The sequence below is a fragment of the Physeter macrocephalus genome, chromosome 20 (assembly GCF_002837175.3).
Source record: "Physeter macrocephalus isolate SW-GA chromosome 20, ASM283717v5, whole genome shotgun sequence".
Classification (NCBI taxonomy): Eukaryota; Metazoa; Chordata; class Mammalia; order Artiodactyla; family Physeteridae; genus Physeter; species Physeter macrocephalus.
Genome location: NC_041233.1, coordinates 41,008,733 through 41,027,620, shown reverse-complemented (window position 1 = coordinate 41,027,620; position 18,888 = coordinate 41,008,733). Strand labels below are relative to the sequence as shown.

At 35.0% G+C, this 18,888-nt stretch overlaps 1 long non-coding RNA gene and 1 pseudogene across 1 annotated transcript in view; both read left to right on the top strand.

Annotated features, from left to right (window-relative positions):
* LOC129391659 (uncharacterized) overlaps positions 1-18,888 on the top strand; it is a 411,011-nt gene that overhangs the window by 269,496 nt on the left and 122,627 nt on the right. Inside the window, exon 3 of the long non-coding RNA XR_008616234.1 lies at positions 8,338-8,406. This is a non-coding gene — a long non-coding RNA (uncharacterized lncRNA). The remainder of the gene's footprint in view (positions 1-8,337; positions 8,407-18,888) is intronic.
* Positions 12,333-12,431, top strand: LOC112064246 (uncharacterized; annotated as a pseudogene).

Here is an 18,888-nt window from a genome sequence, read left to right as displayed (position 1 = left end):
TATGGGAACATATGTATATGTATAACTGATTCACTTTGTTGTAAAGGAGAAACTAACACACTATTGTAAAACAGTTATACTCCAATAAAGATGTTAAAAAAAAAAATTGCTGTCATTAGTGTAGTAGTCTTTCAGAGAAATGACAAGCCTGTTCATTTATATTCTTGCTTTGAAAATTCCATCACCCATTTCCCTAAGGTAAAATGATTGCAGTGGCTTAAATCTCCAAAGAGAGAAACCACATTTACATTATATATACTTTAATATTTTTTCATTCTCAATGAATTTTTTGAGAGGTAAAGTGCAAATTTGAGTTCATGCTAAATGAAGTTAGTGATTAATGAAACTCTCTGTTTCATTTGGAGTTTTGTATTGGTGAAAGTGCATGTTAGGTATATAAGAAGTCCCAGTAGTATAGAGTGACTTAGAATCTATCTGCCAAGTATTTTTATTAGTATTCCTGGTAAAAAGTGATATATGTTTTTTCTCAAAAATTTAAGGTTATAAATATCTATGTTTACATAGGAAAACATTTTTGAAACTAAATTTTAGCTGAGCATTCAATTTTTTCAAACTTATCACTTAAGTAAGTTACTACAAGATTGTCCATAACACCAAAGGAAAGGCTAATTAATTGTATTGTTTTTAAGTGTATTTTATGTGCACCATTATAAGATTCAGCAAATTTATTATAAACTCATATTCCAGAAACATTAACCTTTCAGTTGAATTTTTTTTCAATAAACACACTAGGAGGATCACCAGGTAAAATGCAGGAGAGTCAATTAAATTTGAATTGAAGATAATCAATACATAAATATTTAATATAAATATGCCCCCAGTATTGCATGTAACATACTTACACTTAAAAAAAAGAAAGGAAAAACATTGTTTATCTAAAATTCAACTTTCTTTTGACTTAGAACAACATAAATTTATTATCTTAAGTTTCTGTAGGTTAGAAGTTCAACATGGGTGAAATTCAAGGTGCCACCAAGGTTATGTTCCTTCCTGGAGGCTTTAGGGGAGAACCTGTTTCCTTGCTTTTCCCAGCTTCTAGAAACCATCCACATTTCTTGGTTTTTGATCTCCTTCTTCCTTAAAGCCAGACAGTTTATATCTCTTCAGTCTTTCTTCTGTAGTCACATCTTCCTCTGACCAGAGCCAGGAAAGATTTCTGCTTTTCAGGACCCATGAGATTAGCTTGGGCCACACAAATAATTCAAGAAAATTTCCCCATCTCTATGTTCTTAACTTGATCACATCTGCAAAGTCCCTTTTGCCATATAAAGTAATTTGCCACTCAAAGGTTTCAGAACTCAGACTTGGACATCTTTGGCAAGTTATTATTCTGCCTACCACAAGTTTACAAAAGATCTGGGCTAAAGCTGAAGCCAGAAACACTTATCTAGATCAGTATTTTTTCTCTATCATGGCTGCACAACAGAATCACCTGGAGAGTACAAACAAGCTCCATCCTAGACCAACTGAATCAGTATCATAGAAGGGAGGGTCTAGCATCAGCATTTTTAAAGCCTCTCAAATTGACCTTGATGTGCTGTCTGGGACAAAAACCACTGGTGTAGGGCAAGGGTTGACAGTCGCTGGCCTGCTGACCAAATCTGGTCAGCTTATTGGGTATATGTGTGCGTGTGTGTGTGTGTGTGTGTTTGTCTGTTTTGTGTAAATTTTTCTTAGGATTTTTTTTTGAGATATAACTCGTATACCACAGAATTTACTCAAAGTGTTCAATTTAGTGGGTTTACAATAGTCACAAAATTGTGCAATCATATATACTAATTCCAGCACATTTTTGTTACCCCAAAAAGAAACCCTGAACCAGTTAGCACTCACTGCCCATGCCTCCTTTCCCATCAGCCCTTGACAACCACTAATTTACTTTCTGTCTCTATAGATTTGCCTACTCTGGATATTTCATGTAAATGAGATCACGTAATATGTGGCCTTTTGTGTCTGGCTTCTTTCACTTAGTATAACGTTTTCAAGTTTCATTTATTTTGTACCATGAGTCAGTGCTTCATTAATTTTTGTGGCTGAATAAAATTCAAATTTAAGTGGACTTCTTGTATTTTTATTTGCTAAACCTGATAACCCTACACACTAGTGTAATTCGAGTGAGTGTAAAAATAGACAGGACTGAGTTTTGTTAAACAAATAATTTTCTAAATGCCCCCTCATTTTATCTCTGCATTCTTTTTAACACTCAAGTAAGGCCCATAGATGGGCCCATAGATGACTGTCAAAGACCAGGAGAGCTCTTTATTTTACTCCTTATATTGCTGTATCCCAGGTATCAGGTCTGTCCCTGAACATCCGATTCTCTCTTCATTCTTCATTACAGATATAATACTATTTCCTAATCTATAGATTTTATTCAGATTTTACTAACTGTCACAATAAAGTCCCTTAAGGCAAAATGAAATCTTGGGCATGCATTGTACTCAGATGACATGTCTCTTTATTCTCTTTTAATCTAAGATGCTCAATATTGTGTTTCAATATATTGATACTTTCAGTCCAAGCCACTTGTTTTGTAGAAGGTAGAGATTTGACTGTTGGAAATATGAGACAATTTAAACATCAAAAGAAAAAATGATAGTAAAGGATTAAAATTCATAAAATAAAAGAAGAATCCAAGAGTCCACACATTTATTACAAGGATGATGAATAAATAAGGAGACTGGTTTTTAATTCTAATCCTTCACAATGAAGAAACTGGTAAAATCTCAAACCACGTGTGGAAAATAATATTTTCTCTGTTCCATCTGCTGTGGATATCTCTTCTCTTTTACTTGAATAAGGTTTTCTGATTGCTTTTGTGTTTCACCCTTTTCCTGGCCCACTGCAATCACCAGTGGAAAGAAGCTTCTTTAAGAAAGGGTCTTGGGGCTTCCCTGGTGGCGCAGCGGTTGCGCGTCCGCCTGCCGATGAAGGGGATCTGGGTTCGCGCCCCGGTCTGGGAGGATCCCACATGCCGCGGAGCAGCTGGGCCCGTGAGCCATGGCCGCTGAGCCTGCGCGTCCGGAGCCTGTCCCCCGCAACGGGAAAGGCCGCAGCAGAGGGAGGCCCGCATACCACAAAAAAAAAAAAAAAAAAAAAAAAAAAAGAAAGGGTCTTAATTATGAATTACAGTCTCTATCTGCTGCTCAAAACTCAGATGTTAAGTACATATCCTGAACCACTATTTTACTTTCAGGGTCCCAATCTCCCAGTAGCATCTCTGAAATTTCTGTCACAAGTGTATAAGTGACAAGGTCCTTGTGCTATGTTGATAAGCTTTCTGCTAACTAGCATCTCTGCTATAGATACTGCTATCTCAGGTTTGCCTGATTTTCTGCCTCATGCTATAAAGATGAGAAAAAAATTTTTAATAATGGGGAATAGTGATTTATAGATTGTGTCAGAGGGTGAAGAGCTTCCTGCCTGGGCAGAACATGTATACTATTTTATTTTCTCTATAAGAGGAAAAAATATTCCTCTGTATATACTGTTGATCTATTATATAAACACTCTCATGTGAGCTATGTGATTCTTTATTAAGACTAAATGTGGTCTACTCTGAGGGCTCAAAATGAATTGTCAATTGTATTAGGTTCCTATTGATCCTATAAAGAGTTACCACAAATGCAGTGGCTTAAAGCAGGACAAATTTATTGGTTTTTTATCATTCTGAAGGTCAAGTGTGAAATGAGTATTATGAGGCTAAAATCAACATGCTGGCTCGGCTACTTTCTTTCTGGAGGCTCTAGAGGAGAAACCATTCCTTGCCTGTTCAGCTTCCGGAAGTTGCCCCCATTCCTTGGCTCCTGGCCCTCTTCCAGCAATCATATCACTCCAACCAACCTCTATTTTGTTGTCACATATTCTCTAACACTCCTGTCACTCTCTTTTCCTTATAAGGACTTTTGTGGTTATATATTGGATTATCTCTGGATAATCGAGAATAATCTCCCACAAGGTCTTTAATCATATCTGCAAAGCCTTTTTTGCCATAACATATTCATTTTAGGGATTAGAACATTTGGGAGCTATTATTTTTGCCTACATCATCAATAAAACCCAAATCAAAAGATTTCCTCAAAATAGAGTAAAAGGAAACATAAAAAACATCATTGGAATAGATGCTATGCATGTCACTTTAAGACAAATTCTGCAAAATGATTATTTTTTTGTTTAGTGCTTTCAGTTTAGCAAACACTGAATTTTGTGAAGAATAAGAGGAAAGAAGAAAAAGAAGGGGGAGGTGGGGGAGGAGGAGGGGGAGGGGAGGAGGGGGAGGGGAGAAGGAGACAATGACAACGAGGAGGAGGAGGAAAAACAAAAACAAAAATGACAACAACAAAAATAAGAAAGTATATGAACTGTAGATAAGCAAACATAAATAAACCTTTTACCTTTACTTTGGAATGATTTTAAAGTTCGCCCATACACAATGTTCTTTCACTTTTAAATTGCCCAAGTTCTTATATCAGCATGTCCCTGAAGGATCTGAAATGGATTTACTAGTATTGTAACCTATTTGATCCAATTAAAATATGTCTCTGTCTAAACTTCTGAAATTCAACTACAGAAATTTCTGACTTATATCCTCCCTCTGACCTTTAGCAGAATGATCTATACTCACAACATCATTCTCAGTTGTTAAGAAGCGAGTTCATATATTTCACCACTGGAGAAACTGAAGCACATTTAAGGGGGAAAATAGCTTATTTTGGTTACTGGCAGAGTCAGAAATATACCAGTGTAACATTTTATTGAGTTCATTGAAGTGAATGTTGTCTACAACATACAGATGGTAGGTCAAAACATCCTCATCTAAAGTGACAGGAATAAAGTTAAGAAATGCAAAAGTAAACTCTCAAAATACATCACTGTATTGAGGCAGGCAACTCCAGCAGGCATCTTTTCCTGTGCCTCCTGTAAAAGATCAGATGTTCTGGAGTCAAACAGCTATGCATTTTTAGCTTTCTTATATATGAAGTAAATAAATTTGGTATTGTGTTATTTCTCTCTCCCGTAATTAAAGTGATTCTTTTCTAAAATAAGGCAGGATGGGAAGGGAGTACAGAATCTAAGCTGTCACTGACATCCTGACCACAAAGCCATCTGCCTCTCTGCTTCCTGTTCACAATGTCCAACATGAAAATATATACTACCTATTGATGTCAGGATATAATTCAGAGTAGTAGATAGACCACTGTTAAGAGAGATTGGCTATTTTCTCTTCAGTATTAAGAAGCAGTTTTCACTGCCTTGCATGCTGTGGAAGTTTCTGCGTTTTCCAAGTGATTTTTTTTTCATTTCAACACTTCTGTGTTTTCCCTTTCTTTCTTGGCTATCTCCCATTTACACTAAAAAAAAATGATGCTTTACTGCTTTCTAATTACTTAATTTACATCTTCTCTCCTGGTAGTCAGATTTTCTAGACACTCCATGATATTTCTCTGCCTGATTTACATGAGATACGAAACCAGGCTGAAATCTGCGTGTTTGCTTTTCTTACATTAGTCGTTCTTAGTTGATAGCAGTATTAACACCTTGATAATTTACAATTAAATTTACTTACTAAATTTATTGCTTCAAATAACAATGTCTCTTTTTAATATTTAATTGAATTGAATTTTTAAAATGTTGATTTAAATGCTATCATGCCCAAGACATCATGCTTTTAACCTGAGATGTTACCTTTCGTGCAACTTAATTGAATACTTCCTATCTGCTATGAAATATGAGAGGATGAAGAATATAGAAGAAAAATAAATTAGCCTTTGACTTCAAATATAAATGCAAATTTATAATATATTTACATGAGAAACTTGAAATTCTTTTAACAGTTTTGGACATCCAAAGTCTATGGAATTTGAGGCATTTCAAGCGTTTTTTACTCAGATCTCAAGAAGCAGGGAGGGTCCTGTATGATACCTGGGTTATTTTAATAATTACTAATATTTAGCATTTACTTTGAACTGATTTCTATACTATCCATATGTTTGACACTAACTCATTTATTTCTGAAATGAGAATTTATATTTTGATTGCTTTTCCTGCCCTTGGTCATCTACTTTCTTCTATGTCCATCCTTCCTCCACGAATAGGAAAGTAATATAGAAAGTATGGTGCTAGTTCCTAATCCCAGTAGTTGCTATGAAAATGAATAATCTTTGATGAAAAGCAAGCTGAATGTGTCACAATCGAGTGTGTGCACCATCAGATTTTAATGGAAAAATGGAAAAGGAATGTAGTTATCAAGGAGCGTAATACAAAGACACTTTTCTCTCAAGTTTCCAGTTTTACAACGATATTTGTGAACATACTTATGTTTAGGAATGCTGAAATATTCAGTCATTTCTCTCAATTCTACAGTTCAAATTTACATTTACATCCCGCTTGATGGGAAATTTTAAAAAGCAGTCAAATGTATCATGCCTAAAGAAAGCCTATTTCCTTCATTTATAGAAACCTTTTCTCCAATCTAGACAGCTTCTTTTCAAAACCATTTTTGTGTATATGTTTGCATGTGTGTGTGTTTATCTGAATTCAAGTGCAGCATAAGTTTTGCTGCTCAGTTCTGTGCCAAATACAGATGCCAGAATTTCCCCAAACCAATAGTTACTGGGATTTCCCTCTACTGAATCTATCAAAACAATATCTCATGAGTTTTCAAATAGCTTGCACCTGTCTTTTGTTAAGTTTTGTTGTATGTTGATTCAAGAAACAAACAAACAAAAATAGCCTAATGAGAAGGAACTGAGAAGCCTGTAAAACTGGCCAAGCCAGACAAGGTAGAGAAACATTTTGCAGGAAAAAAAATTACTTAGGAATAATCTATAATTTACATATTTATAGCACTAGAACTGGAAGAGAGTGTTCAGTAAATTTACCTTGTTATTCAGGGGTGTGTCACTTAGCTCATCAGTATCCTCACGGATAAAATGTACTGAGAAAGAGGTACATCCTGTTCTCCCTCTCTATAACACCTTACCCAAGGAAGTTTGTGATATTTTGTTCTAACCCAAATAATGCTTTAATTATTAAATCTAATGCAGTGAGGTAACAGGGCCTGTCAAGATTTTTGTATTTTGTATATCAAACACTTTGCACACATCGTGAGTTCAGTAAGTGCTCAGTGTCTGTATAATATGACAAATAATGAAGAGGGCAGTGCTGGATAATTTCAAGGCTACAAATGTAGTCAAAGGAGAGATATTTGAGATATTTGATATTTGAGATATCAAATATGGTTTATAAACTCATTATTAAAATGGCTTTTTAAAAACCACTATATTCTGGCTTATTAAAAGCCAGTATACGCTGGCAACAGTGCTTTACCTAATTCCTCCAAACTACCCCATGAACACATACTTTCATGGATGTTTCAGAGATATGAAAACAGTCGTAACACGGTTATGAATTTGTTGCCAACACACATGCTGTAATCACAATGGCATACTGAATCAGGATGGGAACAAAAGCTAAGTGAATAACAAGGTGGACTTAAAATTACAACAAAACTTGCCATCTCATTATTCAGTTATAGTTTGTGTAGATAACTGAGAAAATTGCCTGAGGTCTATTGTTAAAATTATTTAGATTTGGCTGAATTTCATTTGGAGTAGACTATAATCCTGGGATAATATATATGAAAACAATAAATATTTAATATAGATTTTTATTTGCATTGGTTGAAATATAAATATTATTTCCATTCAAAGATATTTTCAAGAAATCCAAAGATAATAAGAGTAATAATATAGAGCATCATCTTTTAAAATAAGTATCAGAGGACATTTTATCACATAACAATATTTTCCTAGGACAATAATAGTTACTCAATAAGTAATTATTACATGACTTAGTGACAAGTATTGTATTATATTTTTAGTTTTTTACGTGGTTATCATGTTTGAGAGAAATATGTCAGTCTGTGGCATACTCACAGTCAGTGTAACATAGTGGTTAAGATCACTGGCTCTGTAAGGTTCAGATATGTTCCATATAAAGTTATAACCTAAAACTCTCAAGACACCAGGTTCTATAAAGTGAAGATAATAATAGTATTTATTACTTGGCTGGTTTGAGAGAATTATGAGTTTCAACAGGTAAGGTTCTTAGAACAACATCTGGCATTTAGTAAGTATTGAATAAGTATTAGCTATTATATAATTTGTGCCCCTGTTCAAGTAAAAGTAAGATACACTATGATGGAGTTCTATTCCATCATTCAATGCTAAACAGTAAAGATTTCAAATGGTTGAGGATTGATATATCCACAAAATACTTTCTCAATAAATAAGTGCTGATATCTTTTTTCTTTAGATTTTAAACTATTGAAGATGAAGAAGGATGAGGAGGAGGAAGAAGAGAAACTATTACAGATTGGTCTTTGTAAGTAATTCCAGGAATTCAGAGTATAATCTATATTTTGTGTTCTTTTCTTTCCCCCATTTTATTAATGTGTTTCTTTTAATTCTTTGCTATTTTTTTGCACCAACTTCAAACCCTTTTAGGAATAAGGGAGGTATACTTCAAGTAATTATTTATTAAAATATGCTTGATAAATGATACCAAATATATTGATTATAATATCAATATGCTTATGCTTTTGATATTATATATCAAAATATGCTTGATATATAATATCAACTATTTGAACAAATTTATCAGGCAGATTCGGAGTATACCTGCCCTATATTCCCCATAGAGCATCTGAACGGTTTTTAGCACATATCTTCATCTGATCCATTTAGTTTATGACAGCACTTTTTAACAATTAAAATATGCTCACTGGTTTACCGAAACATCATAGGGAAGCCCTGCTAGTGAGTCAAACCAAATATTTTGTTATAGACATAGCTATATATTGACTATATATATGTTTATGAATGCATGTATGTATGTACTTCATAGATCTGTTATAGTATATGTAAGTGACATTTTTAAAACTTTTCAGTTTTCCATGGATTTTAGTTAGTTGACCTCTCTTCACCTTGGAGATATTCAAGTTAACAATTGTTATTAATTGTTGTAATTGTTCAGTTAATAACTAGTTACGACTCCTTCAGCCATTACATTAGCCATGAAGTACAGATGCAAGTGAGCCTGGGGTGGGGAGTGGAAAAAGAAGTCAGTACTTTACAAGGAATATGGGTACCAGTCGTACATGTCCATAAACACCAGAAAGTACCACAGCATCACATTTGCAGTTATGAGTATCCACATTTCCAATGCCTTCTTCCACTTTTATAGTTCAGTGCTGTTCTCACTACACTCTATGTGATGCTACTTCAAACATTTCTAACATAGGTCATGCTAAAATTGAAATAAAATCTCAAATCAAGTGTTATTCAAACTTTTTTTTAATTTTCAGAAATGACAAAGGCCACTGCTCTTCTTTAGACAGATAGTTTTGATTTCACGTTAATCACCTTGCAAACTTTAATTCTGAGAAAATTTCATGTGCTTATGGAATCATTCTATCTGTTGCTCTTTGATTGATAACATCAATATTTATTTTATCCAGTAGTCTGTTAACTTTCCAAGCTATTTGTAGTCTCTACTATTCTAGATTTACTTGCAATCTTCTCAGTAACTGAGCAAAATATTTCTATCATATCATGTGCAGGTTCAATTATTTTGCCTAATGTCACTTCTATTCCCCTCTCATTTACTTTTCTCCCCCCCACCCCCTTTTCATATTCCTCTGTACACATTTTTGGTTTTTTGGTAACAATTTTGTATCAAATTTTTTCCCATTTTTATTATTTTTTTCCTATTTTTTAAATTTACTGAGATATAATTGACATATTGTGTAAGTTTAAGAGGTCAAGGGTATTGATTTGATACATTTATACATTGCAATATGATTACCATCATAGCATTAGTTAACACCTGAATCATGTCACATAATTATCATTTCTTTTTTGTGTGAGAACATTTAAGGTCTACTGTATTAGCTACTTTCAAATATATAACACAATATTGTTAACTATAATCACTATGTCGTGTTTTAGATTTGGAGACTCTATTCCTCTTCTAACAAAGTAAAAGCTTTGTAGATGCAGCGAGTAAAATGGTGGTTACCAGGGGCTGGGGGGTAGGAGAATTGGGTGATGTTGGTCAAAGGGTAAAAACTTTGTGCTTTTTGATTGGATAATTCAATAAATTTGTGTTTAGAGTGATTATTGCTATGTAAGGACTTATTAATGCCATTGTATTAATTGCTTTCTGGTTCTTTTGTAATTCCATTGCTGTTTTTCCCTCTCTCTATGCCTTTCTTTGTGAACTGATAATTTTTTGTGGGGGTATGATCTGATTTCCTTCTCTTTATCTTTTGTGGATCTAATATAGGTTTTTGCTCTGTGGTCACCATGTGAGGCTGACATCTTACAGATTTTAAAAGTCTGTTTTATGATGATAGCAACTTAACTTTGATTAAATACAAAAAAATCCACCCTTTTGCTCCTTCCCATTTACTTTTTTAATGTCACAATTTATCTCTTTTTATATTGTATGTTTTTTAGACTATATATTATCAAATTATAGTACCTATAGTTATTTTTAATGCTATTTTCCTTTAACCTTTATACTATAATTCAGTGGTAACTTGCCATCATATTACAGAATGAGGTTTCTGAATTTGACTATACATTTAACTTTCCCAGTGTGTTCTATATTTTTGTATATTTTCACTTAACTAATTAGCTTCTTTCATTTCACTTGAAGAAATCCTTTCATCATTTTTTATAAGGCAGACCTAGTGGAGACAAACTCCCTCAGCTTTTGTGTTTCAGGGAAAGTCTTTATTTTTCCTTCATACCTGAAGGATAATTTTGCCATGCAGAGTATTCTTGGTTGGTGATTTTTTTCTTTCAGAACTTTGAATATATAATCCCACTTTCTACTGGCCTGTAAGTGTCTGCTGAGAAACTTTCTGATAGCTTAATGAAGATTCTTTTGTAGGTTACAGTCTTTTTTCTTCTTGCTGCTTTTAGGATTCTTTGTCTTTGATTTTTGACAATTTCATTATAGTGTGTCTTGCAGAAGATCTTTTTGTAATGAAATAATGGGGTAGTTTGTTAGCTTCATGAACTAGAAGTCCAGTCTCCCACCAAGTTTGGGAAATTCTCAGTCATTATTTCTTTAAATAATCTTTCTGCCTCCTTCTCTCTCTTCTCCTTATGGAACTCCAGTGATCCTGATTTTGGCTCTTTCAATGGTATTCCATAGATCATGTAGACTTTCTTTGGTCTTTTTCATTCTTTTTTCTTTGTTTTCCTCTTACTGGGCTATTTCAAAGTTTGTATCCTCTAATTCACTGACTGTTTCTTCTCCTTGATCTATTCTAATGTTGATGTTCTCTATTGCATTTTTCATTTCATTCACTGAATTTTCAATTTTAGAATTTCTGTTGTTTTTATTAATGATTCCTATCTCTTTGTTGAATTTCTCATTTTGTTTGTGTTTTGTTTTCCTGATTTCATTGTATTTTCTTACAGTGTTTTTTTGTAGCTCATTGAGTTTCCTCAAAATAGCTATTTTGAATTCTCTATCAGGTAAACTGCAGGTCTCTGTATACTTTAGGTTTGGTTACAGGATGATTATCGTGATATTTTGTTGATATCATGTTTTCTTGATTCCTCACTTTTTTTTGGAGTTTGCATTGTTGTTTTTGAATTTGAAGTAGCAGTCACCTCTCCAATCTTTATTAGCTGCCTTCACGTGAAGGATACTTTTTTCTTATACATCTTTATTGGAGTATAATTGCTTCACAGTTCTATGTTAGTTTCTGTTGTACACCAAAGTGAATCAGCCATATGCATACATATATCACCATATCCCTCCCTTTTGAGCCTCCCTCCCACCCTCCCTAGCCCACCCCTCTAGGTCATCACAAAGCACTGAGCTGATCTCCCTGTGCTATGCTGCTGCTTCCCACTAGCTATCTATTTTACATTTGATAGTGTATATATGTCAATGCTTCTCTCACTTTGCCCCAGCTTCCCCTTCCCACCCCGTGTCCTCAAGTCCATTCTCTACATCTGCATCTTAATTCCTGCCCTGCCACTGGGTTCATCAGTCCCTTTTTTTTTAGATCCCATATATATATGCATTAGCATATGGTATTTGTTTTTCTTTCTGACATACTTCACTCTGTATGACAGACTCTAGGTCCATCCACCTCACTACAAATAACTCAATTTTGTCCCTTTTTATGGCTGAGTAATATTCCATTGTATATCACTTCTCAGCCTTTTGCTAAACAAATAACTCAATTTTGTTCCTTTTTATGGCTGAGTAATATTCCATTGTATATCACTTCTCAGCCTTTTGGCTAAGATCAAGTGTAGTATCTGTTCTTATCAGTGAGGGATAATTTTCACTGGTCTTGTTACACTATTCTGAGACTTTCTCTGACCTTGTATGCATATACCTACTCCACACTTCTTGCTCCTTCTTGTGGCAGAATTCTTGTATGTCTTCTCTCAATCTTAAAATGCACCAGGCTGGCAGCTGCTAACCTCTCTTTTGTTTTCCCAAAGGTGGTGGTACTACAGCTCAAGACTGTGGTTTCTCCCTTGCCCACAGACACTGGCCTGTTTTCTGCACATGTTCCCTCTCTATCCAAGCTCACTCTTGCCACTGCCCTCAGGAACATGTACTAGGAGCCAGCTGCAGAGTTGGGGGAGGTGTGAGTTTGGAATTCAGGTCATTGTGGGTGTTCAAAGGCCACTTGGGGGATCTTGGAGTGAGATTTTCCCTGCAGCTCATGGGTGGGCTCTGCTGAGTCCAGGATACAGTCAGCTGAAACTGTGTCCCTTTAATGCCCTCGGATAGTCCTATCTACCTCTTTCCTTAACTTCCCCTCCACTCCCCAGTCTTGGAGTTCTTGATTAATAATACTCTGGCTGCTGTGAGTGAGAAATGGGTTTCTATAACAGCTTCTTTCACTGCTTGGGAAGCCAGATGCTCACTCACTGCTCTCCCTTTCCCCTGCAGAAGAGATGTTTTTTTGCTCCAGAGGAGTCCTGAAACTTCTTCTCTGGAAGCCTGGACTTCTACAAAGGCTCTCTCCTCTGTGTGTGTCCACAAAAGTCAGTGTTTTTCAGGTGCTCCCATTCTGTGGCTGAGCAGGGCTTGAGCCAGTGCTCAGGCCCATGCTGGTTCCACAGCTTGTACTGAAGTCTGTCTTCCTATTACCTGATGCATATGTGGGTGAAACCTCTCTGGGGTCCCTTGGTGTATGTTGCTGGATTCCACAACTCCCACGGAGGCGCTTTAGTTCATGGATGAATGCCAAATTTTAGTTGTGAGGGATAGTCAAAACCAAGAACATCTTATGCTGCCATGAAGCTGATATCATTCTTTTATATCAAAGCTTTTATTTAAGAAGGAAGAGAAAATGTCCTTTTTGAATAGTTTTGAGTGGGGTTCTGAAAATAACTTATCTAAGAAGGCTTCCATTTTTAGAAAGATAACAACAATGGATAGTGGAGAAGATAATGAAGTAGCAGCAAGTGTCCCTGGTACCTTAAACACAAACATTATATCAAAGTCAATAGAGAATTAAATTTTTATGCACATCTGTACATTGTAAAACTTACATATTTTTGCTCTTTTAGATGCTTTAGCTTCTAATTGCCCTTTATTCAGGAAAATTTATTTGACTTTTTTCTTTTTCTTTTTTTTTTTTTTGGCTCTGTTGGGTCTTCGTTGCTGCACACAGGTTTTCTCTAGTTGCCACAAGTGGGGGCTACTCTTTGTTGTGGTGCATGGGCTTCTCATTGCGGTGGCTTCTCTTGTTGCGGAGCACGGGCTCTAGGTGCACGGGCTTCAGTAGTTGTGGCGCACAGGCTTAGTTGCTCTGCAGCATGTGGGATCTTCACAGACCAGGGCTCGAATTCATGTCCCCTATATTGGCAGGCAGACTCTTAACCAATGTGCCACCAGGGAAGTCCCTAACTTATTTTTTAAAATAAGTTTATATATTTTATATATACTTCCATTTTCTTATATTATCTTAAAAATGTACTGATGTATGCATATTATCTGTGTATGTGTCCTTTTCACAAAGGAACTGAACTTGCCAATGGTTTTTATCATCTGCCTATCATGGAGGCAAATATATTTTTTAAAAATTTCAGCTCTTATTATTACCTCCACTCTCTAGTTTTCCAGTGATCTTCCAGCATCTGTCTTAGCTGCCCACCACAAATACCCTTCTTAGAAAATGACAACAACCCCTTGTATAGAATTTATTTTATGCTAAACACTACTCTAAGTGCCTGAGTATCATATGAAATTGATGTTGTTATTGCCCCCATTTTACAGATGGCACAATGAAACAAAGAGAAATTAAATAACTCACCCACAGTCATACAACTTATGGTGACAGAACCAATATCCAAATCAAGGCAGCCTGTCTCCAGAGCCCATTTTTTTTTTAACTTCTATAAACCCCTGAAACTTGGCCATTCATTTCAGTTAGTAACCCAGCAGTTATCAGTTTAGTTTATAATATTTATTTCCATTAAAATTGTATTTCTTTCCAATCCACAGTCTATTCTCTCTGAAAAGTTTTTCTTCAGTTAGATAAATGCATGGAGTACAAACTTTAATATTATGAGTTTGTTTCTGAAATATTTTTTTCTGATATTAATATGTCTTCTTTCCTTGCAAATGAAAAATTTATCACATTATAAATCACCTGAAAATTTCTTTAAAGAGATACCATCCTTAGATGCAACTCATATAATGCAAATACATCATATTTAGTACTTTGTGTGGTTGTAGCTTTCCTGATATTTGTCTTTGTGATTAAGTAGATAATCAAAAATCTTTTTCTAAAATTAGTACTAAAAATCATATAATGTTCCTGACAAGAAAATGATTAAGAAATTAAGATCACAGAGAAACATGGCACATGAATTTAATCCATATTAATGTTATATATTAGCGTTGAATTTTTTTCCTGATGCAAAGTCTAAGATATTTAGAATATTTTTCTTTCTGTGAAGTCTCAACAATATATCCCTTTAAAAGAATCCCTTAGGAAGTCATTTCTTGTATAGTTTGTGCCTTAGGGAACAGCAATTTCTTAACAAGTGTTAAAGAGCGAAAGATACCCCTTTTCTCCATTACCACCAAACACTCCCTTTTTTACTTACTATGCCATATTCACTTGAGTCCCTATAAAACTAACAGCAGAGAAAATTTTGTCCATAGTTCTTGTATTGTATTTTAAGCTTTTAGTCCTTTTTGCTTCCTTCACTGTCCATGCCCTTGACCCACCTTGGTAAGGATTTTAAGAAACTTTTAATGTTAATAACTGTTAACTATTGTTTAAGGGTTTCATAGTTCCCATATTATTTTATGAACACTTCTAAGGCTAGAAAGTACATAAAGACCATTAGCAGTACAGATTCAGTTATGGCACCTTTATTGCCAATAGTTGATTTCCTCAGTCACTGTTGTTATAGACAGGCAGATCCTTTTGAATTGACAGGCAAACATCCATTGAACATCTTTTATATGAACAAATTATGAAAGTGGGGTTAGACAGGTAAACATATAACAAGAAAATATCTGAACATGCTCTATCGTTCACTCGGTATATGCTTTTAAGAAAGTTTCATGACTTCTTTAAAAATTAATTAATTAATTAATTTAGTCACTGTTGTTATAGACAGGCAGATCCTTTTGAATTGACAGGCAAACATCCACTGAACATCTTTTATATGAACAAATTATGAAAGTGGGGTTAGACAGGTAAACATATAACAAGAAAATATCTGAACATGCTCTATCGTTCACTCGGTATATGCTTTTAAGAAAGTTTCATGACTTCTTTAAAAATTAATTAATTTATGGCTGCGTTGTGTCTTTGTTGCCACACACGGGTTTTCTCTACTTGAGGCGAGCAGGGGCTACTCCTCATTGTATTGCACGGGCTTCTCATCGCGGTGGCTTCTCTTGTTGCAGAACACGGGCTCTAGGAGTGTGAGCTTCAGTAGTTGTGGCACACAGGCTTAGTTGCTCTGCAGCTTGTGGGATCTTCACAGACCAGGGCTCGAACCCGTGTCCCCTGCATTGGCAGGTGGATTCTTAACCACTGTGCCACCAGGGAAGTCCAGTTTCATGACTTTCTAAACTCTTCTTTTATACAAGATTATATAATACCTGGCTCATAGACTGTGAGTATATTTTACCTCACTTTCTTTCCTCTAGTAGGCACCCAGTAAAAGTTTATGAAATGAATAAATATAAATAGTTAGCATAATTACTGAGAAATCTGTCATCCAGATTTCTCTGTCACATTTTCCAAAGCAAAGATTTAGGGTAACATCAAGGAGAGAACTGTATTTGTGAACACTTAGGGAGACTTGTCTTCTAAATGAGTGAAACTATCTTCAAAAAGCCATTTTTACATCTTTCCTATATACTTCTCTATTCCTCTCCCTTTTCTTTTTACTTGGTTTTTCCTTTCTCGCACTATAAGAGTTCATATAGTGGTTTTACTGCAGTAATGATTGTGGGAATGAGTGGAAAACTTTTCTTAATGTCTGGTCTTAATTGTGAAGGGAATCTGATATCCAAAAAATTATTTGCAAATATATCCAGGCTTTACAAGTATTTTACTCTTAAGTAGAAACTATTTCTAAAAAGTAAAGGTCTCAAACCCTCCAAATTATCTCAGGTATTGGGCACGGTTATCATGGATGTATTAAACCTAGGATGACATTTGAAACTGTTTTCCACTCTGAAAAACAGTGGCTTTGCTTTATATCTTTGATAAAGTAAATATCCTCAAGGTACAATGAGGTTTGGAGCAAAATAAATCCCAAACGCGGGTCATGTTGAAGATCCTTTCTTGAAAACTCTAAAATTTGTGTTGAAAATTAAAACAGTAAATCATAGTGTGACAGAAAAAATGTGAAACAGGCAGTTTTAGCTCTGGAAATGACTTGAGCACTTGGAACTGTTTGTTCTAAATCTAAATCTAAATCTTTGTTCTAAACTGAGAAATTTAACAAAACAATACTGGAGCTAAACTATCAGAGGCAAAAATCTGAAAATATTTCTATTTTAATCCCATGGTTGATTAGTTTTGTTTTTGTTTTCTCTCTAGTGCCACAGTCCTAGCCTAATTAAATGAACATGTAATTCTAATTTTAATTGTATCAAAAATAGAAATCAAAAACAAGTCAGAAAACCCTCTAAACTAAATAACTCCAAAATGATGTTTCAGGAAACTACTCTTTTCATCTCTGCATGATTTCTTCTGAAACCTTTTTAGTTCATATGCAAAAATCATCAATTAAGTCTGCGACACCTTTTTGAGTAAGAGCAAACTTTGCCTTGACTCCTAGGCAAGTTCAGAATTGATCCCTTAATATCTCCCTCCCTCTGCTCTGTCTTTCCTTCCATCTCTATTTCCCCCTCCCTCCCCCTTCGCTTCTTCAGAGGCAGCATAAAATTTTGGATGACCATTTGGATTTTTCAGAGGAAATAGACACAATTTCAAGTCCAGGTTCTACTATTTTCTACCTGTAAAAACTTGAGCACCTTATTTATCCTATTCAAATCTCAATGGTCTTACCTATAAAATGGAGCTAATAAAACTCACACAGAATGATTAATATGATGAAATTAGAAAATAAAGTACTTGACATATAAAAAGCACTCAATAAATGTAAGACATTATTTAAAAATACTATTTCTCTTTTGCTTTCTATGCTCTTCCCTTCCTTCTTTTGTCCTGACTTAAATATAGCATGCTAGGCACTTGCTAAGTTCTGTGGTGTCATAGTGAAAGAAACCTCATTTTTCCATTCCAGGAGCTCACAGTCTATTAGAGAAGATAAGACCAAAACATGGGGAGAGGGATAAATGAGGCCAAAAGTGGCCAGTTCTTTAAAAGAGTTTTAGACAAATATTTGTTTGAGACAAAGGACTATGCTGGCTATATAGAGTTTAGGACAAAGGTATGCTGCTGCTAAAGAATGACTATTTCTATATCTGTTCTCTTCCCTAATACCAGTAATAGCTAACATTTTGGGGGTACTTTCTCTCTATATATTTTACTTTTGTGGAGCTGCTTCATGTGCAAACTGATTAGTCAAAGTTCTTCCTTGGAATTTCTTGAGTCTCAAGATGCTCTTTACATAACTCCTCCACCTTGTGATAAAATATTTCAGTTTCTTGGACATTCTGGATAAATTGGATAAGCAGTTGTTAATTGCAGTTGAGTCCAATTCAAAATGTTGATCTCTTGCATTGCAGAACTGCAGGAAAGTATAATGGTCCCAAAAGCAACTTTCAATCACAGTGGAGTAGGAGTCAGTGGATAAATGCCCCAGCCTCTAAATCCTGGATGGGTGCTGGGAACACTTTTAGATGTTCTAGCTAAGCTTCACAGAGGGTCCTGAGCAGTACTAAGATTAGAATGGTAACCACTCATTAACACATGCTATTGGCCCTTTTCCCTTCTTTGTATCACTTTCTCTTATCCATCACTTGTGCTTCCTTGATCAACTCCCAAATAAAATACTTGCACCCAAGTCCTTTTCTTTGCTTCCAATGATGGGAAAATTCAATGTCAGATATGTTCCAACAGTATCTGATAATAGAAGTCATTGAGTAAATAGTACTGTCATCATCATCATCATCATCATTAATAAATTAATGATAAAGGCTGAAGTTCAGCCAGTAAACACAACAGTTATTAAATAATTTGATATCACTCCTCATAATTGTTAATTATTTAGTACTTAATATGTAATAATTACAGTTCCTAAAGACCTTAAGGTTTTAACTTATTTAATCCTCACTACTGTGATAAGAAGCAATTTTCATGCCACGTTTTACAGA